This window comes from Ailuropoda melanoleuca, chromosome 5, assembly GCF_002007445.2.
Source record: "Ailuropoda melanoleuca isolate Jingjing chromosome 5, ASM200744v2, whole genome shotgun sequence".
Taxonomy (NCBI): Eukaryota; Metazoa; Chordata; class Mammalia; order Carnivora; family Ursidae; genus Ailuropoda; species Ailuropoda melanoleuca.
The window spans coordinates 46,866,963-46,889,806 of NC_048222.1; positions in this window are offsets into that span (position 1 = coordinate 46,866,963).

The following is a 22,844-nucleotide window of genomic DNA, read 5'->3' on the forward strand; positions in this document are numbered from 1 at the left end:
ATTGTTGGTGGGAATGCAAGTTGGTACAGCCACTCTGTTAAACAGTGTGGAGGTCCCTTAAAAAGTTAAAAATTGAGCAACCCTATGATCCAGCCACTGCACTGCTGGGTGTTTACCCCAAAGATACAGACTTAGTGAAGAGAAGGGCCATATGCACCCCAATGTGCATAGCAGCATTTTCCACAATAGCTAAATCATGGAAGGAGCTGAGATGCCCTTCAACAGATGACTGGATTAAGAAGCTGTGGTCCATATATACAGTGGAATATTACTCAGCCCTCAGAAAGAACGAATTTTCAACATTTGCTGCAACGTGGACGGCACTGGAGGAGATAATGGTCAGTGAAATAAGTCAAGCAGAGAAAGACAATTATCATATGATTTCTCTCATCTATGGAACATAAGAACTAGGAAGATCAATAGGGGAAGAAAGGGATAAAGAAAGGGGGGTAATCAGAAGGGGGAATGAAGCATGAGAGACTATGGACTATGAGAAACAAACTGAGGGCCTCAGAGGGGAGGGGGGTAGGGGAATGGGATAGACCGGTGATGGGTAGTAAGGAGGGCACATATTGCATGTTGCACTGGGTGTTATACGCAACTAATGAATCATTGAACTTTACATCAGAAACCGGGGATGTACTGTATGGTGACTAACATAATATAATAAAAAAACATTAAAAAAGAAGAAAGTTAAAAAAAATCAAGTCAAAAAAAAAATGCAGATTCAAAGGAGTACATGCATCCTGTTGTTTTTAGCAGCATTATCAATAGCCAAACTATGGAAAGAGCCGAGACGTTCATCGACAGGTGAATGGATAAAGAAGATGTGGTGTATATATACAATGGAATACCATTCAGCCATCAAAAAGAATGAAATCTTGCCATTTGCAGCCACATGGATGGAGCTAGAGTATATTACGCTAAGTGAAATACAAGTTAGTCAGAGAAGATCTCACTCACATGTGCAATTTAAGAAAGAAAACAGATGAACATGTGGGAAAGGGGAAAAGAAAAAAAAGGAGGGATGGAAGCAAACTGTAAGAGACTCTTAATGATAGAGAACAAACTGAGGTTGATGGAGGGCACTGGGTGGGAGATGGCCTAAATGAGCAGTGGGTATTGAGGGCACTTGTTATGATGAGCACTTGGATGTTATATGTAAGTGATGAATCACTAAATTCTCTTCTGAAACCAATATTATACAATATCTTAGCTAAGTGGATTTANGTACATGCATCCTGTTGTTTTTAGCAGCATTATCAATAGCCAAACTATGGAAAGAGCCGAGACGTTCATCGACAGGTGAATGGATAAAGAAGATGTGGTGTATATATACAATGGAATACCATTCAGCCATCAAAAAGAATGAAATCTTGCCATTTGCAGCCACATGGATGGAGCTAGAGTGTATTACGCTAAGTGAAATACAAGTCAGTCAGAGAAGATCTCACTCACATGTGCAAATTAAGAAAGAAAACAGATGAACATGTGGGAAAGGGGAAAAGAAAAAAAAGGAGGGATGGAAGCAAACTGTAAGAGACTCTTAATGATAGAGAACAAACTGAGGTTGATGGAGGGCACTGGGTGGGAGATGGCCTAAATGAGCAGTGGGTATTGAGGGCACTTGTTATGATGAGCACTTGGATGTTATATGTAAGTGATGAATCACTAAATTCTCTTCTGAAACCAATATTATACAATATCTTAGCTAAGTGGATTTAAATAAAAATTTGAAAATAAAAAATAAAAAAATTCATTTGTGGAAAAATCATATATTTTTCTTTAAGAAGAGGATGAATCACATAAAATGGAAAAAGTAAAAATTTGCTCACATATTGTAATTGTGAAAAGTATATAGTACACATTAAAATACAGTATTTAATAAAAAAAAATAAATAAGCTATGAATGGATCTAATCAGGAAATCAAAGAGAAATAAAAAAATACACGGAGACAAATGAAAATGAAAACCTAATGGTCCACAGTCTTTGGGATGGAACAAAACCTGTTCTTTTTTTTGTTTTTTGTTTTTTGTTTTTAAAAGATTTTATTTATTCGACAGAGATAGGGACAGCCAGCGAGAGAGGGAACACAAGCAGGGGGAGCGGGAGAGGAAGAAGCAGGCTCATAGTGGAGGAGCCTGATGTGGGGGTCGATCCCACAACGCTGATCACGCCCTGAGCCGAAGGCAGACACTTAACCGCTGTGCCACCCAGGCGCCCCACAAAACCTGTTCTAAGAGGAACAATTATAGCAATACAGACCTTCCTCAAGGAGCAAGATAAATCTCAATCTAACCTCACACCTAAAAAGCCTAGAAAAAGAAGAACAACAAAGCCCCAAGCCACTAAAAGGAAGGAAATAATAAAGATTAGGGCAGAAATAAATGAAATAGAGACAAAAGAAATAATAGAGCAATTAAACCAGGAGCTGGTTTTTTTTTTAAAGATTAATAAAACTGATAAATTTTTAGCCAGATAAAAAGAAGAGAGAGGACTCAGATTAAAAAAAAAACATCAGAAATGAAGAGGAGAAATAACCAACACCCCAGAAATACAAAGAATATTAAGAGAATATTATGAAAAATGTTATACCAACAAATTGGACAACCTGGAAGAAATGTATAAATTCCTAGAAATATATAACCTTCCTAAACTAAAGCAGGAAGAAATAGAAGATTTTTTTTTAAAGATTTTATTTATTTATTTGACAGAGATAGAGACAGCTAGCGAGAGAGGGAACACAAGCAGGGGGAGTGGGAGAGAAAGAAGCAGGCTCATAGCAGAGGAGCCTGATGTGGGGCTCGAACCCATAACGCGGGATCACGCCCTGAGCCAAAGGCAGATGCTTAACCGCTGTGCCACCCAGGCGCCCCAGAAATAGAAGATTTGAACAGACTGATTACTAGCAATGAAATTGAATCAGTAATCAAAAACTCCTAACAGGGGACCTGGGTGGCTCAGTCAGTTAAGTGTCCAACCCTTGATTTCAACTCAGGTCATGATCTCAGGGTCATGAGATCGAGTCCCGCATTGAGCTCCATGCTCAGTGGGGGTCTGCTTGAGATTCTCTCTCTCCCTCTGCCCCTCCCCCCTGCATGCACTCTCTCTCTCAAATAAATAAATAAATAATAAATATAAATTTATATACAGAAATCTATATGAAAGTAATTAAAGATTAAACAAACAAATGGAAAGATATCCCGTGCTTATGGATTGAAAGAACCAATAGTGTTAAACTGTCCAACCTCCAAAGCAATCTACAGATTGAATACAATCCGTATCAAAATAGTTTCCACAAAACTAGAATAATCCTAATATCTGTGTGGAAACACAAAAGACCATGAATACTCAATGCAATCTTAAAAAAGAAGAACAAAGCTGGAGGCATCATAATCCCAAATTTCAAGATACACTACAAAGCTGTACTAATCAAAACTGTATGCTGCTGGCACAAAAATTGGCACATACATAATGAAACAGAAAAGAGAGTCCAGAAATAAACCCATGCTTTTATGGTAAAGTAAACTGTGACAAAGGAGGCAAGAATATACAATACAATATACAATGGAAAAAAGAGAGTTTGGGAAAACTGGATAGCTACATGCAAAAGAATGAAATGGGACCACTTTCTTATACCACACACAAAAAATACCTCAATATGGATTAAAGACCTAAATGTGAGACCTAAAACTATAAGGTTCCTAGTAGAAAACATAAGCAATAATTTTTTGACATCAGCTGTAAAAACATTTTTTCTAGGTATGTGTCCTCTGGCAAGGGAAGCAAAAGCAAAATTAAATTATTGGGACTACATCCAAATAAATTATTGTGACTACATCCAAATAAAAAGCTTTTGGACAGTGAAGGAAACTAGCAACCAAAAGTCAGCCTACTGAATGGGAGAAGATATTTGCAAATGATATATCAGATAAAGGGTTGATATTCAAAATATCTAAAGAATTTATGCAGCTCAACACCAAAAGACCCACAAATAATCCAATTAGAAAATGGACAAAGGACCTGAATATACATTTTTCCAAAGATAACATACAGTTGGCCAACAGACATGAAAAGATGCTCAACATCACTAAACATCAGAGAAATAAAATTCAAACCATAATGAACTATGACTTCACTGTTGGAATGGCTAAAATAAAACAAGAAATATCAAGTGTTGGTGAGGATGTGGAGAAAAGGGAACCCTCATGCACTGTTTGTGGGTATGCAAATTGGTGCAGCCACTGTGGAAAACAGTATGGGGGTTCTTCAAAAAATTAGAAATAGAATTACCATATGATCCAGTGAATTCCATTACTGGATACTTATCCAAAGAAAATGAAAACACTGGTTTGAAAAGATATATGCACCCCTGTGTTTGTTTATTTATTTATTTATTTTTATTTAAAAAAATTTTTTATATGATGATTTTTTATTATGTTATGTTAGTCACCATACAGTATATCCTTAGATGTAGTGTTCCATGATTCATTGTTTGCGTATAACACCCAGTGCTCCATGCAATATATGCCCTCCTTAATATCCATCACCGGCCTATCCCAATCCCCCACCCCCCTCCCCTCTGAAGCCCTCAGTTTGTTTCCCAGAGTCCATAGTCTCTTGTGGTTCATTCCCCCTTCTGTTTACCCCCCCTTCATTCTTCCTTTCCTTCTCCTACCGATCTCCCTGCTATTTCTTATGTTCCATAAATGAGTGAAACCATGATAATTGTCTTTCTCTGCTTGACTTATTTCACTTAGCGTAATCTCCTCCAGTCCCATCCATGTTGATGCAAATGTTGGGTAATTGTTCTTTCTGATGGTTGAGTAATATTCCATTGTATATATGGACTAAGTCTTCTTAATCCAGTCATCTGTTGGAGGGCATCTCGGCTTCTTCCACAATTTTGCTATTGTGAGCAATGCTGCTATGAACATTGGGTATGCACCGCTATGTTTATTGCAGCATTATTTATAATAACCAGGATATGGAAGCAACCCAAGTGTCCATCAGTAGATGAATGGACAACGAAGATATATATAGAATAGAATATTATTCAGCTATAAAAAGAATGAAATTTTGCCATTTGCAACAACATGGATGGATCTAGATGGTACAATGCTAAGTGAAATAAGTCAGTCAGAGACAGACAGCTACCATATGTTTTCATTCATATGTGGAATTTAAGAAACAAAACAGACTAACAAAAAAGAAAAGAGACTCTTAAATACAGAGAATAAATGGTGGTTGCCAGAGAGGAGGTGGGGGGATGGGTGAAATGTATAAAGGGAATTAAGAGTACACTTACCTTGATGAGTATTGGGGAATATATGGAATTGTTGAATTATTGTATACCTGATACTAATATAACACTGTATGTTAATCAAACTTGAATTTAAAAATAAACAAATTTAAAAAGAACGAAAGAACAGAGGAATTGTTTCCACAAAGAGCAGTGAGTCGGCTTGAGAGTACACATACCTTCTTGTAAAAATCGATATATGTATATCCTATGAATTGTAGCATGACTAGCTCATCATGATCTCTCTCATAATATTCTTTTGCATTTTATAGCACTTTAACGTTTTCAAAGAACTTTCACCCACCTCATAATATTTCACGCTTACAACAACCATATGAACGATTGGGTGGAATTATGCCTGCTTTATAGATGAATGAGGCTCAGGAAATCTGTATTGCCCAAGATACAAGGCTTTTCTACAGTGCTACAAAGTAGCTAGTAGGTACATCTAGGCCTGGAAGTTTAGCTGGAAGTCATAGCTCCTAGCACAGTGCTCCTTACAGTATCATTACGTCATGTTGCCAGATTTGGGAAGATTTATAAGATAACTTCAATTGTAAAAGATACAACAACTTCAAATACAGTTTTTCCCAATATTTGGTAGAAAACTTGGTCCTGGGTGAATAGGAAGTAAGGCATTTACTATCATAACTAAGAGTTTCAGTCCTGTGCCCTTCCATTCCATGTACTCTTAGGCCCTCCTCATAACTTCCATACCTCTTTCAAAACCTTCTCTTAGAACCCAAGCAGTGATAATTGGCAACGGGATTATTTAATAACCACTGGATCCATAAACCAGAGCCTGAGGCTTTGGAATTTGCAAGAGCTTAATAAAATGTTGGAATTCTGGAAGAAAATTACTGAATGAAAAATCTAAAACTATAAAATTGATATTAATAAATGTTTAAGCTTTTACAAAGTGAAACATGTTTAGCCATCAAGTGCAATTCATTTCAGTTCGTGTAATTTTAAGCAAATCTTAAATGTGGGATGCCGGGTATTCGATATAATGTGAGAGAAGTAGGACTTCCAAGAAAGTAAGAGTGCATGGAGCCCAAAAGAGCCCCTAGAGCAGCCCTTGCTACTTGCTAGAACTTTCGCCTTTAATTTTAGCAGCAGTCCTGAAATGATGCTACACAGCCTCTTCTGCTTGCAAATGACGGTGGCCCTAGTAGTTTCACTTATGTCTTCTGCACCAGCCTGTACTGTGACCAAGACTGAGTCGGGTGAAAGGTGTTCTTCAGTCTCAGGGTGAAAACTACCCAACAGAATAGCAATTTCAAGGAAGGAAGTCAATGCTCCTTAGAGGCAGTGGCTGGTCTGAGAGAAGAGGAAAAATATATGCTTAATCTTTTGATCTGTCAAATGAAAGGCATGTTCTCAAGTGAATAGATGCAATACACAGGGGCTTAATTACTGAGCTTGGGGAGGGAAAATAAAACACACAAATAATATGTTTAATTCTGTGTGGGAGTATATAATATATGCAGGACATAATCACGGAAATTTGAAGTGGATAATGTGTAAGGTTATCTTGGCCATTCCCTGGAGCCAGAGTGGGGTTGGTATCACTTTGTATTCCAGACTCCTCTGTCTCATCTAATTGGCACCATGGGTAAGGGCTTTTTTTTTTTTTTTTTGCCCTGTTTCTTTAAAATCAAAGATTCTCCATGGTGGGGTAGGGTATCATTTAAAGCCTTTTGTTGTATAAGCATTGTCTTCTGACTTTTCTGTAAATGAGGGGTTCTTCCAGCCCCCGCAGGTCCATGTAGTTCAGAGGTGAAGTGAAGAAAAATACAGAACTTCCTCTCTTTTTCTGGAAAAACCCACTTGTCCAAATTCTTAGAGTAGCTGAGCTGAGGGCAACGGTGGTGGGAGAATGATTACTCTAACTCCAGGCATCTCTGGCTGTGATAACGATCTCTTACAGTGGTACAGGGCTTCCAAAAGTTACCAAGTGCTTTATTTATTACCCACACTTGCCTGTGCAATTCATTTCAGCTCTAGGAAAATGTGAAGTTAGGTATAAGCCCCTTCTACAGACAAGAGAACAGAGAGACGGTGTGTGACTGGTCCAAGGTTATGTTGTTGGTGAGTGGTGAAGGCAGAACCAAAACCCAGTCATTTGGTCCCAAATCCCAGCCATTCTTTCCACATAATTAGGAATAGGTTTTTTGTCCCACTTCTCTTCCTTTGGAATGGTGAGTAGCTAGATCCAAAACAGTCCAAAACTCAAGAATGATTGAGTGTTGTGTGTGCCTTCTACAGTGGTATAAGAGAAAGCTCAGATGATTCCTTCAGGATGGGCCTACTAGGAGAATGGGCTACCACTGGAGGGTCACTAAGCAACAGGTTTCAGTCTTTAATTGTTTCCATTTAGAACCTTCTTATATTTTAGGGATAGTGGTAAGAAGCCCTGGAAATGGAATGATGTGAGCTGGGTTCAAGCCCGCTCTGTGCTACCTCGGTAGTTCTAAGGAAGTTATTTAATGTAGAGCCCTTTAATTTTTGTTCTCAAAAGGATTCAGTAATTTTTAAGAGTGATTATTATGATGCAAGATAAAACACTTAATATAAATGTTTAAAAATCAGTAAAAGGAAATAGTAAGTAGGACATTTTAAAGCACCCTTAAGCCTGAATCATGTGAAAGGGGAAAGGCTTAAGGATGCACTGGGGTAAGGGACAAGGTGAGGATGTTTGCTGCAAGTATTGGTAAAAAAAAGGAACTGAGGAGTGTAATGATTTGTGTTTTAGGGACACTAGTGTTGGTTCTAATTTCTTGAGCATCAAAAAAGTCACATCAAATATTTCCTTTGAGAGCAAAATGGAGCTCAGAATAAGATTCCTAAAATACATTCTATGAAATTCTGTTCAGTTGCTTGGAAAGGGCCACAGATTGGGCTCTAAGTTTCTAGGCTGCGAAAGCATAAGAGAACCACAATCTGATTTGGGGACCAGCAAATGTTTTTCTTTAATGGGTCAGATACTAAATATTTTCAGCTTTGTGGACCATATGCATCTCTGATGCATTTTCTTCTTTGTTTGTTTTGGTTTTCATAGCACTTTAAAATCCTTAGCTTGCAGACCATATCAAAAGAAGCTGTGGGCCAGAATTTTTTTTATTTTATTTATTTGAGAGAGTATGTATGAGTGGGACGGGGGGAAGGGGCAGAGGAGAGGGAGAAGCAGACTCTCCCCTGAGCAGGGAGTCTGAGTCTGGGCTGGATTGTGACCTGAGCAGAAGGCAGATGTTTGAGCCACCCAGGTGCCCCTGTGGGCCAGATTTGACCATAGTTTGCTAACCTCTGTGAAGAAGATGCTTTCTGTCAGTGAGGTAAAGACAAACTGCTATGAGGAGACAGTAATTGTAGATGCTAAAATCATCAAGAAATATGTTTAGAAATTCTTCATTGAGTGGACACTGCATGGCAGCAGTTGATAGAGTAGGCAGTTAGCTAGATATGAGCTGGAGGCAAGGGTGGTGGTAAACAGTGGTTTCGTGGCTTCCCACTTCCTAGGGCTATCAGATCAAGAAAGCAGGTGCAGAGCATGCATTGTTCTTTCCAGCTTGTGTCCTACAATAGCCTATAACTTCATTATAACTTATTTACTTTGTGGTTTTGACATCCTCACACCCACTGGGGGAAGACAGCCATTACAGTTCTAGCAAGAACCTTGTAGGACCAAAAACTACCCCTCCTGACCAGTAGGAAGAGTCCCTTAGATGATTGGAAATGACCTCAGTTAGAGACCACCCTAGCTATGACTCATAACTTAGGTGAACATAAAAAGAAAAGACACCCCTAACCCCAGTACAGTTTGTGCATCTGGGCCTGCCTGCTCTCCCATATAGAGTGTACTGTGCTTAATAAACTGCTGTGTGCTTGCTATTTTCCTTCTAGCTGTCTTTATTTGAGCACAGATCCTCATGTAAATCTTTCATGGGGAATCTAAGAACCAAGACTTCCATTCATACAACACAGAATCTCCTACCAGTAACACAGTCATATTTTTAAAGGTCATCTAGGGGAAGGATTAATATCCTCTATTGAAAACTGACTGAGCCAGACAAGAGTGCTTCTGATTCCAAAACTGTATCAGCACCACTCAAGGTGAGAGGCAGGTTATTCTACCTGTCCAAGCCCGTGTTTTCACCTCTTCTCTAAGATGAGGATAATGGTAAGTGTCCTACCCACCTTCTAGGGTAATTGCAAGGATCAAATGAATTTCTATATGTTAAATTGCCTTGTAAATGATTCTAACAACTGTTAAAGTGTTAGTTACTATTTATCAGCTCAGGCGTAGTCAGCTGCTGGTAGTTGGCCTGTGCCCTCCATACCCACAAGAAACTCCAGTCTAGTGAGGGAAGAGAGGAGAAAGAGGGAAGTATCTCAACCGACATGCAAAGACATATGCACAGACCAGCCCTGGTCTTCAAGGAGCTCATGGTGGGTGAGACGAAAATAACACCAAGGTAACAAAGTTAATATAATATCATTTGTGATAAAGAGACCCACCTAGAGGCACCCAGCAACTTAGTTATAGAGACACATTTGCTGTTGCAGTGTGCTAACACCAGCCTTTAACTGAGCACATTATTATTTTTATTTATTTTTTGTTATTTGTCAGATGTTGTATGTTGTTCTAGGTTCTTCACATATTGTCTCATTGAATTTCACAATCCTAGGAATTAGATCCTAGTATCTCCATTTTTTCAGATGAGGAAATTGAAGCTTAAATCATCAGGCAAACATCACATGGCTAGTCAGTGGAGGAGTTGGGTTGTGGTGAATTATTAGAAGTAGGTTAGCCTGGTAGGCTTCCTGGATGTAGCAGATTTGAAGCATAGTTTTAGAGAAACAGAAGGGCAGAGGCAATTGTGTGAAGGTTTGCTGTAGGATCTAGCAAGTGAAATGAGTTCAACTTCCTCTTATTATTCATACTGCCCAATTCTCCAGGTCTTTCCTGCCACCTGACTTGGCTCCTTCTGATTCCTTCAGAAGGATGAGCTAGGCGGGAGTCAGCTCGCAGGGGCCAAATATGTCGCTGTCCTTTGTTCGTTGAACTTAATTTCATGGAAACTGCTGGAGGCTTGGATCCAGGTATCCTTGGTTCCACTCACCTTGTCCCCAAGTTATTTTGGAACCTTGGGATGTCCCTGCTCTGGGCTCAGTTATTTCCTCTGCGAAATGAGAATGTTGATCTCACACGGTCCTTCCCCTTATAAAATATCCTGGATTGCAGTATCTTCAAAGGCAGGAGCTAGTATCTAATGGTGAGGGAGTAATGCTTTCTCAGGAATGTCAGAACATGAAGCATTAGATCCTAGATTCACAGGAAAATGAGGTGTCCTGTAAATGAATTTTCCAAGTAGCTGTGGCTGGCGTTTTTAAACACATAAACTTTGTTTCACATACGTAACTGCAGACAGAAATCTTTTCTAAGATGTGTTGTGCTTTTTATTTCTTATTAAACAGAGCATATCAAATATCAGTGATCTTTTCATTTATAATCCAGCCCATTTTTGTACTGTAAAGTTCACAGATGTATTTATTGAGTTATGTGAAGTGGTTTTCCCTTGTACTAAATAGCTCCTGGGTATTATTTTCAAGAAATCTTATATCTGATTTTTGGGTTTTTCAGTCTCTATCATATATATTACCTCTTGCCACTGTCTTTGTGGTGTTGCTATTAACTTCTCGCATGTCTGAGCTTCTGGCTTCAAACATGCTCTGAGATAGGAAATCAGATTACCTTCTTTGTTTGGATATAAGAATAAGGATTAGAAGGTAAGCATAGTGGTTATCCTGTAAATAAAGTGAGCTTTGGAGAGGAACTTTTGGTTGTCCACTTCAGTTCTTTTTAGCCTGTTTGGGGTTCTCAGCCATGTTACAGGTAATCAAGAATGACTAAAAAGCAAACTTGAGATTAGGTAAATTTTTTGGCGTTATTTGGCATATAAATGCCAAATAGCTCTGTAGTTTATTCCTTTTCCCACAGGACAATGTCCCAGTCAGCTAAGGAAGTGTAATTCTTTTAATCTTTTTTTTACATCCTCTGTTCTTTTTGTCAGACCGCTTGTGATTTTAAAGTTGTTCCCTAAATTTCCACCCTCAACATCTCTCAGCTTCTGGGTTACACAAAAATAAACGTGTTACTCTGTGGACAAATGTCCGTGAAGAAAAGAAGAGTGTCCTCCTTTGTAACAGTGCTCGATACTGCAGTGCTGAACTCTGTGGGTCCTCGTCTTCTTGCCTTGTTAATTGCTAACGGATTTCATCGTCCTCAGCTTCTGTAACCTTTGGGTCATCTTCAAGCCCAAGAACACAGCATACATCTCATTTCCAAACTCAATTCTTCCCTGAATGACATGGGGAGACTCTGTAAACAGGTTGAGTTGTGAGTATCATTTATATTCATTAGCACTAATTATTATGTACATGCAGCCAGGGGCTGAAACACATCTTTTATAAATGGAAAGAGCGCATAAATAAATGGCTACTTCTGCATATTATGTTGACTATGGTTTCTCTTCCCTTTATTTCCAGTCTATGCATGTACCACCTTCCCCCCATAAGGGAACTTGTTCAATATTTCTTGTGTCTGATTTCTTTTGGTAGGAGGGCAAGGAAGGATAGGGACATAATCACTGATTGATTCTCTCATGTGTGGTCTGTTAGCCTTTTGGTCTCATTATTTTATGCTATCAATACTTTGCATACGATCAGAATTATGTTGGAAGGGGACCTGATGAATTTTACTTCCTTGATCACAGTTCTCAATGTTGATGGGGGTGAATCTGGCCCATCACTGCCTGAGTGGCACTCAAGTCAGAATTTTTTTTCAACATGCACATGGTGGCTGGGCCACCAGCAGCAGCAACAAGGGTCAGCAGCGTTTTCCATCCGATTGGCAGATGGCAGTTCAGTCTTTTCTACTTTGTGAAGATGTGGTCAGCAAAGGAACAGCATGCTAGAAAGAAAGGGGTCAGCTTTTCAGTTCAGTCCTTTTAAAAGGTTGCCAGCCTCTAATCTAATCCAGTGATTTATTTACTGCTCCTGTCACCTTTCCAAAGTGCTGTGAACTCAAAATTTTTGTGTCTGCATCTCAGAGGGCTTCTCTTCACCTTGGAGTTGGTCCTTATTTCCACTTTCATTTCTATTCAACTTGAATATTTGAGAACAGAAGTCTGATGTGCTACTTGTATTATGCCGATATCACTATGGCTAAATATGAAATGTTGTGAAAAAAAAGTGTTAAAATATATGAATCCCCTCCCTATTCCTTGAAAAATCATTGACTGGTAATAGCATAAGAATAACAAATTATGTTAGTTTGCTTTCAGTTTCTTGGTCTAATTGTAATTTCAAAATTGAAAATTCCGTTTGTTCCCACAGTGAACCAGTTATTAGAACTGTGTATCTTAAACTGTGGAAGCACTAAATTTTGATGAAATCTACATTAGAGGCAGTTCTATCATGCAAACTGAGGCCCAAACTGAAAATGGGAGATTCTCAGCTAATTCCTCAGAGTAAATTAAAAGATGCATCTGTATTTAAAATGGTAAAATCAATAGAACAGAAATACATCTAAGGGTCATCTAAAGCAATGGTGAGTTTTAAAAAAGTTATTAAAAAGTACTTAATCGTGTCTTTTCAGGTTTATCTATATTTATAAAGAACGATTTTTCAATTAACATACATTGGTGTAATTCATTGAACCTGTCAGTGGAGGTTAGAGATGATTTATCCTCCTACTTTCTTTCAGTGCATATCTTTGCACATGCAAGCATTAGTTCAAGAAGTTTATGATTTGGAGAAGATAGATAAGTCAACTGGGGCAGAGTGCCAAGCACAGGTTATATGGATTATTCTGGAAGCCAAGATTGAGGGAGAGCCTAGTAAGAGATGGTACCAGAGCAGGGGTGACCCCAACTCAGGCTGGCAGTTCAGGGTTTTGGGACAGGTCATGACATGCAGGAACCTAAAAACCCATACTTTGTTCTAGCTTTGTTGTTGACAAGCTGTGGATTCTTGAACTTGGATCAGGTCCTTTCTAGGCCTAAGTTTTTCACTTTACAACATGGGAATAACAAAATCTGCCTTATATTGACTGTGAAAAGGCAGTGAGACCCAGAAATAGAGTTGTTTTTAGAATCAACAGTGCCTACTGATCAGCTGGTATAGCATATTGCCTTGGACTTCTTGCCAAACCAATTTCCCTAGTCATTTTTTAGATGTTATAATGTGAAATCTAAAAGTAAAAGACTATGGGTAACACTGTGTTATATTGCCATTCAAATTTAAGTCTCATAATGATAAGGGTAAATTATATAGCAGTAGCACAGATAGGGTTTGTTGGGGTCTGAAGGATAAAATTCGTTGTCCAGTATCTACTCTATCGTGGAAACAAAAACAAACTGACAAATTTCCAAAAGCTTTTATTTTTACTGCTTACAGATTTCTTCAATTACCCTCACTCTCGAAACCTGTGTCATTGAGATCAACAACTTGAGCTAACTACAAGTCAAATGTATATTTGTTCAAATACAATAGGCTGCATCTTGATTTTTTGAAAACTATCAGAGAAAGAGTTTTGCAGAGCACACTGAGGAGGTAACAATGTTGCATCCTACTGTTTGCTCTGGTGGTTTGCAAGTTCTTGCTGGTGCTGGTGAGAGGCTCTGAATTTTGAGACCTTTGTGGTTCCTTTTCCCAGCAACCATTTTTATTTCCCTCTCTTCAACCAAATTCCACTGAAAGTCTAGCAAATTTTCCAAGAACTGCTTTGCTGGGAGTATAGCCGTTTATGTGGCTGTATTAAAGTGACCGTTTCAAGTTGGCTAACATGAGCACTGAATAAACACATATTGATATTATAGAACAAAATAATATATTAGCGCATTGCTCATTTGTGCTCCAATAGTCACCCTGATACTATTCGTCATGTGAGGAGTGACAAACACAATTACACCCGAGTGCTAATAGAGTGGAAGGGCAAAACTGCCTGACCTCGGCATCCCGGGTCGATTTAAATGTTTGATGTCTCATTGAATTAGTATCACAGTGTGAAAGACAAAGCTCAAACTAATGGAAATGAGCCTGGACATGCAATACTGCTGATTGGGCTGACATAATTAGAATAATATTCCACGCAGAGCTAATAACAAGCCTAAGAAATAAATAACCAAGAGATAACCTAATTGCTGCATGCTAAAACGTTCTTTTGAATATGCTAAGGTTAGCATTTTCTATTTACTTATAAAGCACACTGATGCGCTTAAAAGAAAAACGTAGTGAGCATGGTAGAAGGGGTGGACACCAAAATACACTGCCCTCTGGAGGGCCCAGCCCCTCCCTTACACCTGGTGACTAGCCACCAGTAAACCTTTTTGCAGGCCTACTCGGCGTCAAGGACGTGTGTGGGAGAGGGAGATGGTGACAGTGTGAAACAGACACATACCTTGCCTCCAGGAGCTTATGGCGCCATGGGAGTGATGAGACATGCATTAAAACGGAGTGGCAGGAGGTCAGTGTGAGAAGACAGAGGAAGGTTGAGGAAATCCTGCTGAGGGAGACTTCACTTTCAACAGATTTGCAGATTCTCTAGCCTGAAGACTTGAATAAGAAGTACAGTAATTTACTGGAGTTGCAAATCCCTTCCATTTGTGTTGATTTTTGTAGTTTTCACAGTAGTTTTCATCTACACTATTGTGCTCAGCTCCTACAAGTTCTAAGGCAAAGAGGCATGTTCTATTTACCTTATTGTAAGTGTCCTAAGGGGAATGATGAGGTGCAAGAAAATTCAAAAGTAGACTTCTCTGGCCTCATGGAAATGAGAGCTCACATTGATTTTGGTTCATTATTGTATCCCCAGTGCTGAGAATGCTGCCAGGTACAGAAGAGGTGCTGAATAAGTATTTGTTGAATGAATGCTCATGTACTTTACCTTAGTTATCTCATTTAACCCTCCCAGAAACCTGGAGGTGGAACTATCAATAGCTCCATTTGACACATGAGGAAATCAGGGCTTGGATAGGTCAAGTGACTTGCCCCAGGTCACACAGCTAAGAAGTGGTGTGGCCACTTCGGACCCAGAGCATGTGGTAGCTATGAGTATAGATTCTTCTGAGGAATTTGGTTATGAAAGGAAAGAGGGAAAACAGATTGTAGGTTGAGCTGGAGACAAGGCCTTGAGATAGGGATGCTATGAATAGATTTCTAAGAAGGTGGAAAACAGCTGTGGCAAAGAAACTGTTGAGTCTCATAAACAGTGAGAAGCAGAACTGGTGAGTTTACAGCATTTAACAGACAGGAAACCTGAGACAAAAAACCGAGTGACCACACAACTAACAAGTGGCACAATAGGAATTAACATTGGGATTTCTGAGGCTTGTTTACCATTTCAGCATTATTTGCATATCCTTGGCTTGTATATCATCAAATTTCAAGTTATATTTTCATAATATTTTCACACGAAGTGAGTAGGCAGCATGGAATAATGAGAAGACAGGTCTAAGAATTAAGAATTATGTATGTCCTGGTCTCAGCTTTGCAACTGATTGGCTCTGTGATCTTAGGTAAATCTCTTCAGCTTTCTGGGCCAATCTCTTCCAATCTCTTCTAAAATCCTAATGACCTATGGAATATTTTTGAGTTATCAACTGTTCCAAATGATCCCCAGTCCAGCTCCTTGTGATTATAAAGGTTAGCAGGTGTGGTTTCTCCGAAATCTCCCAAGTTCTTAACAGTTTCTCATACTATTTTGGTCTGTGGTCCACCATAACTGAATGACCTAAACCGCTGTTTTTATAGTTAAGATATCCGTTAAGACACCTTGCCAAAGGAAAGAGGTAAAATGGCATAGAATTTTGTGAGAACATGATGGGATAATATGTAGGTTTGTGAAATATTGGATGAAAATTGTTCATGCCCAATGATAGGTGTCACCCACTCACTGATTTTTGATTTTTTTCCCCACTAAACCTTCGAGTATCTAGTGTGAGCCACATGTGGTGTCACTTACCTGCACAGATGTTATAAGAGGTCAGCCAGCCTGTGGCTTCCTGGTAGGTTATGGACATTATTTTAAGAACTATGGCCCAAGGTGAGACATGATAGAGATGTTATTTAAATTCCCATGGTAAAAGTTGCTTCTTGTAAAAGAGGATGACGTGGAAGAGGAGGAGACTGATGATACAGATTTTTTTTAATAATAATTTTTTATTATGTTAGTCACCAGTGATGCAGTACATCCTTAGTTTTTGATATAGTGTTCCATGATTCTTTGTTTGCATATAATACCCAGTGCTCCATGCAGTATGTCCCCTCCTTAATACCCATCACTGGCCTGTCCCAATCCCCCACCTCCCTCCCCTCTGAAGCCCTCAGTTTGTTTCCCAGAGTCCATAGTCTTTCGTGGTTCATTCCCCGTCTGTTTACCCCGCCTTCATTCTTCCCTTCCTTCTACCAATCTCCCTGCTATTTCTTATGTTCCATAAATGAGTGAAACCATATGATAATTGTGATAAAGATTTTTTTTATAAGATTGACTTGGGCTGTTAATATTTTGGTTAATTAAATCTTTTATTAAATAATGGAAACAGGGGCGTCTGGGTGGCTCAGTTGTTGAGCGTCTGCCTTCGGCTCAGGGCGTGATCCCAGGGTCCTGGGATTGAGCCCCACTTCGGGCTCCCTGCTCTGCTGGGAGCCTGCTTCTTCCTCTTTCACTCCCCCTGCTTGTGTTCCCTCTCTTGCTGGCTGTCTCTCTCTCTGTCAAATAAATAAATAAAATCTCTAAATAAATAAATAATGGAAACAGCTAAGCAGTTGAGTTCTAGCATAATGGAACTTGAAATGGTGAGCTCATTTATGTTTGATTTCAAGATATAACAGTATACTTATGAGGTCCATGTAGACTTAACTACAGTCTCGTCCTCGAAAGGAAAAGAACTTTGGGGATTCCATGTCTACATTGGCATTTTTTTTTTTTAATTAAAGCAATATCGAAATGTTCAAGACTGGGTGTTTTCTCCTGTGTTTGTAATTATTGACATTATGTTAGTTCAAACTTCATCATTTCTCACCTGGATTATACTGATAGCTTCCTAAGTAGTTTCTCTTTCTTGTCTATGTGATTGCCGTGGGATATTCCTGAAAAGGAAGCCCATGTGTGACAGGTGGTCCCTTGGCTTATCCCTTAGAAGCTGCCATTGTTCTCAGGATCAGTCTAACTTTAGATGAGCGGCAGCGCTGGTGTGGACTAGGTTCAACACCCTTCACTATTATCTCTTAGTTCTCCCCCTCTGCATCCTTTGCTCCAACTTTGTAGAACTGCCTGGAGTTTCCTGAGTCAACTCTTCTCTCCTTCCCATCCCAGGTTTGTGTCTGCACTGTTCCCCCTGTCAAGAAAGCTCTTCCTTTTCTTTCCTCCCTGACTTACTCCTCCTGGTCCTTCAAGACTCAACTAAAGAGTCACTTTCTCCAAGAAGATGCACCACGTCTCAGAAGCCCTTTCTGAGTTCGTCCCTAAAGGAACCAGGACTTTTGATTGGTTGTTACAGGTCTGTCTGTCCCATGAGATTTGAGGGCACGTGCAGACAGCAGGCTCTAGAACTAGGCAGGCTATGTTAGAAGGCCAGCTCCTTCCATTTGCTAGATGTGTCCTCAGGTAAGTTACTTAACCACTCTGTGCTATAGTTCACTCATCTGTGAAACAGGGATAATAATTGTACCTATTTCTTAGTGATATTGTGAGGATTACACATATACAGTTATTTTTTTAAAGATTTTATTTATTTATTTGACAAATGGCTCAAGCAGGGGGAGTGGGAGAGGGAGAAGCAGGCTCCCTGGGTCTTGATCCCAGGACGTTTAACTGACTGAGCCACCCAGGCGCCCCAACACATATACAGTTCTTGGAACAGTGCCTGAAAATAATACATGCTATTTAAGTATTAGCTGTTATAATTAGTGGTAGTAATAGATGTAAACTCATTTAGAACAGTGCCTGGCATGTAGTAACTATTAAATTAATTGTTAGTGATGATGATGATTAGCTTCATAAGGTAAGTTGACTTGGGAGCCTTGCAGTGAAGGGTAAGGACTCAGAATGTAGAGGTTTGAGGTGTCACTGAGATATGTCACTAGGAGGTTGAATGGTGACTCCTACACTGAAGGAGGCAATTGTTCCCTGCATTCCTGGTTTGGATGCCTAGAATCTCAGCTCAGGATAGTTACTGCAGCTTTGCTATTGCCCTGGAGATGCTTCTTGGCAAGCAGCGTAGTTCGAGATCTGCATAAGATGGCAGCAACAAATGTGGTTCACGGCTGGCTGGTTGACCTTGGCAGTGATTTATTTAAATATTTATATTTAACAATAATTAAATTATAAATAATTATATATATAAATATAAATATTTATATATTTAAAAACATTTTTTCCCCTCTGGTAAGAAGTGATACTGGTGTTGGAAGGTGAGGGAGGGGGGCAAGATATGCTGGACAAAACCAGCTTTTTGTGATGTGGAAGTTCTTCTCAATGTAAAATCGCCCAATGAATTAAACTCCAGGACTGCCTATTTCCCATGTTGTTCTGGGATTCACTAAACAGTTCTGGAACCTGGAATGTCTAAATACATGGCCTTCAAAATAGGAAAGGCTTGCCTGGAATTCCTTTGCCTCTTTACAGGTGAAGTTGTTTTTGTTCTTGTTTTCTTGCCATGGCATTCATGATCTCTCATTAAAAAGAGGATGATAGATGTCACCTTTGTGTGTGTGAATATGTGCACATTCCTTGGAAGGAGAGGTGGGCCTACACAGGAAAGTACATTATTTCATTTCATTAATGGTTTAAGGCTTTAGTTCAGTTTTTTTATCAGGTGATCCTGAGATAGAGCAATGCTGAGCCAGCAGTGGCCACCTGTGTTTTGTTAGCAAAGGTGTTTCTTTTCATTTGGTTTGCTGATCAGTTATCTAAAGAGGTGTATTCAAAAGAGGGAGCAGAAAGCCAAGTGGGGGAAATGCAAAAGCCAGTTGCCACTCACGGTAGAATCCAACCAGTAAAAAAAAAAAGCAGTACTACTTACTGTACTTAGTCCTTCAACCAGATTGGTCATGTACTTAATGTACTTGTGGAGTCGGCCATTTTTGGTAGCCAAGACTAAAGGACGACATCCACTTATTTGCAAGTTAAGCCTCGGAGTGGCCTGAAGAATTCTTCCCAAGAGTTATTACAAAGGGATTTTCAGAACTCAAAGGATGCCCACACATTTTGAAATAAACCAAATAATAAAACAGCTCTCTAATGACTTCTGGCTAAGATCATCAGACTAAACAAAACAGTGAATTTATTAGACTCCTTGTGTGATATGTGTGTTTAGAAACTTTATTGTGGAGGTTGGAAATATATCTGGGAAGGGATCATTTGACCTTTGAGTCATCGAGGTATTGCAAAGATGCTAAGCCAATAGCAGGGAATGGGTGGCAAAAAAAGGATGAAAAAATAATTCTAATATTCTGACCTAGCATTCATCCATACAGTACTTCCAATAGCCACAAAGGAAGCCCTGCCTCTGTTTTATTCAATATGAGAATTATAATTTTAGTGCTTTCTGCTTTTGCTATACAATCCATTATTTTTATTGTTCAACTGCTTTTACAGAGAGCTTCTTATGTGCAGAGCACTAGCTCCTGTGTGTAAGAGAAGACAGTATGCCCGGCATATGTGCAGTGTATAAGATGACCCCTTTATTGTGCAGCCCAACATTTCTTCTTTTCATATTATTTCTTAATTGGAACAGACTTGGGAGGGGTAACAGACCCCTTACTTTATTACATTTTACTCTAGTTGTGAAACAATAGAAGAAATATAAGAAGGTTAATGTGGAAGCATGAGAAATTTGAAATCTCTTGGTAAACTAATTTCCATTGACTATTCTTAAGAAGGAATGGGTAGGCCATCAACTTTTAATTTGAAGCTCAGGGATATATTTTGGGACTGGGCCATCTGAAATAGCATCATCACCACAAATTAAACAAAGCTATTTTATGTATACAAGATTGGTTCCCCATCTTCCTCAGAATTTTCTAGCTGACAGAAATCAGAGCTGATGAACAACTAAGTCACGTTAAACTACTATCAACTGATGCTGAAAATATGAGCCATCTATAATTCTTGTCTTCATATGCTGGAGATTTCTTGAATGATCAGGAGATGGGATTCTTATTGTTTTGATACTGAAATATATTACTGAGTCACAAAGAATAGTGAGATTGCAGCAAAAGACACTAGGAAATTCTGTTCAGGATCAGGCACATCAGAATTGTCTAGGGCTTGAGTCTATCATTATGGACATTGATTCTGGTAAATATGGAAATTTTGTAGGCTAGAGATTCCTACTGTTAGAATGCAGAATACATCAGCTTTTACGGAATAGAAATTCTATTGGCCATATTGTATAGAGGGCATGAATAAAATTATATGAGTAACCATCCCAATGTTGTTGCCATTTATGTTTTACATGAAACTTGCACATCCCCATTGTGTCCTGGCTCCTCTGCCTTGAGTTGTCACTCAGCTCTTAATAACAGTGCTTTCCATTATTGGACACTTATTATGTGTCAGTCACTGTTATGAATTTTACAAACGTTATGTCATTGAATCTTCTTAATAGACTTAAGTGGCAGGTATGATTATCATCTCCATTTTACTGAGGAGAACCGTAAGACCCACAAGGTCAGTCAGACAGTAAGTGGCAGAGCTCATTTTTAACCCGGGTCCATCCGAGTTCCAAGTGCCTGTTTTTAGTTTGAACACAGAACACATATGTCAGGAGCCCTATGCAAGTCCCAAGATGTACTGCCATTCCCATGGAATTCCATGGTTGATCTGAGTATACATGTCATTAGCCAGTGGCCCTTCTTGCAGATCAGCTGTTTACTCTCAAAGCCTGGAAAGTGTACATGTTGGGATCTGCTTTGCCTTGACCCCATATCTCTTCTCTCCCCATGCTTGGAGTCCTTTGTCATTCCCTGCTCCGGCCTCTGGGGACAGTCCTGAACAGAGGAGGTGAGCATGGACTTCTGGTTCAACCCAGCATCAGCCAGCACTAGGTTAGTCTGCCCCACCCTGGTGTTTGGACCAATCTTATTGCGAAGGCCTTACCTTGTCCCATGGTTTGGGTAAGTGGGCACCTGCTCTATAATGGGGCCCTTGTACTTACTCAGGGACCTTCTAGAGGCCATCACTGGCACACATTTGGTGTGCTCTGCCTGCCTGTCAGGGCATACGCCTTCCTTCTTTCTATTGCTGAGGCTTACCTGGACTCCCCTCTGTTTCCTATGATTATCCTTTCATTCTAGTTTCTGCCTTTCTGATGGCACCATTCGCACGGTGTGTCTTTTACTCCCTATTACCTGCCCATGGGCACAGCAGGCTTTTAGCTTCAGCTCTTTTAGTGTCCACTTTCTGTTGGTAAGTTATGGATACCATATAAATGATAGTAATGATATCTCCATCCCTACCACCATGATATCTCCATCCCTAACCACAGTGTTTAGCATTTGATGGGCATTATTATTAAATAGTTATGAATGTCTGAAATATATAGTGCCATATATTGTTTGCTTGACACTTGCTATTTTTATATAATTTATGTCATTTTTATCTCTTTAAATTGAAGTGTAGTTTATATATATATTAAAATGCATAAATCTGACGTGTACAGTTTGATGAATTTTGACATCTGTGTAACCAGTACTTGAATTAAGATACACACAGAACTTTTATCACCCCAAAAAGTTCTCTTATGTCCTTCCCAGTCAATCCCTGAACCCTTCCCAAAAGCAACCACAGTTCTGGTATCTTTAGGTGTGGTTTCGTTTTGCCTGTTATTGAAAATCATGTATGACTAAACGTGTGTGTGTGTTCCTGGTTGATTAGGGATGGAGTGCAACTGTTCGTCAATGAAGTCTTCACAGAGGGAAGAAACAGGAACTATGATTATCTAAGAAGATTTAGAGTGCAGTTTTTGGAGAGAGGCAGCTTAGGTTAAAATTTCAGCCACTGACTAGCTGTGTAATTTAGGGAAGTTACATGATCTCTCTAAGCCTCAATTTTGTCATCTAAAAAATAGAGATTCTGGGAGTGACCTCATAGGGTTGTTTGGGGGGTTAGACCAGAGGATGAATGTGAAGTTCTTAGCTCGTGCCTGGCATGTAATACGGTAAATGTTACAATAGCTCCTTCTCCTCTTTCTGGTTATATGAGGTGGTTTGTATGTCTGACATCGTACTAGGAGCTCTCTATGATCACATTTAGAACTTATACCAGCACTGAGCAGGCGGTGCTCTCATACCCGTTTTACAGTTGATAAAGCTGAGGACTAGAGAGGTAAGTGATTCATCCAACATGACAAGGTAATAAATGGCAAACTCCAAAATCCAAGTGACATCTGTGAAATTCTAAGCCCAGTCTTTCCCTCCTTTAACACTTGACCTCTTAAGTGGTACTTCCAAGGAGTTGTAAGGCATGATATGACA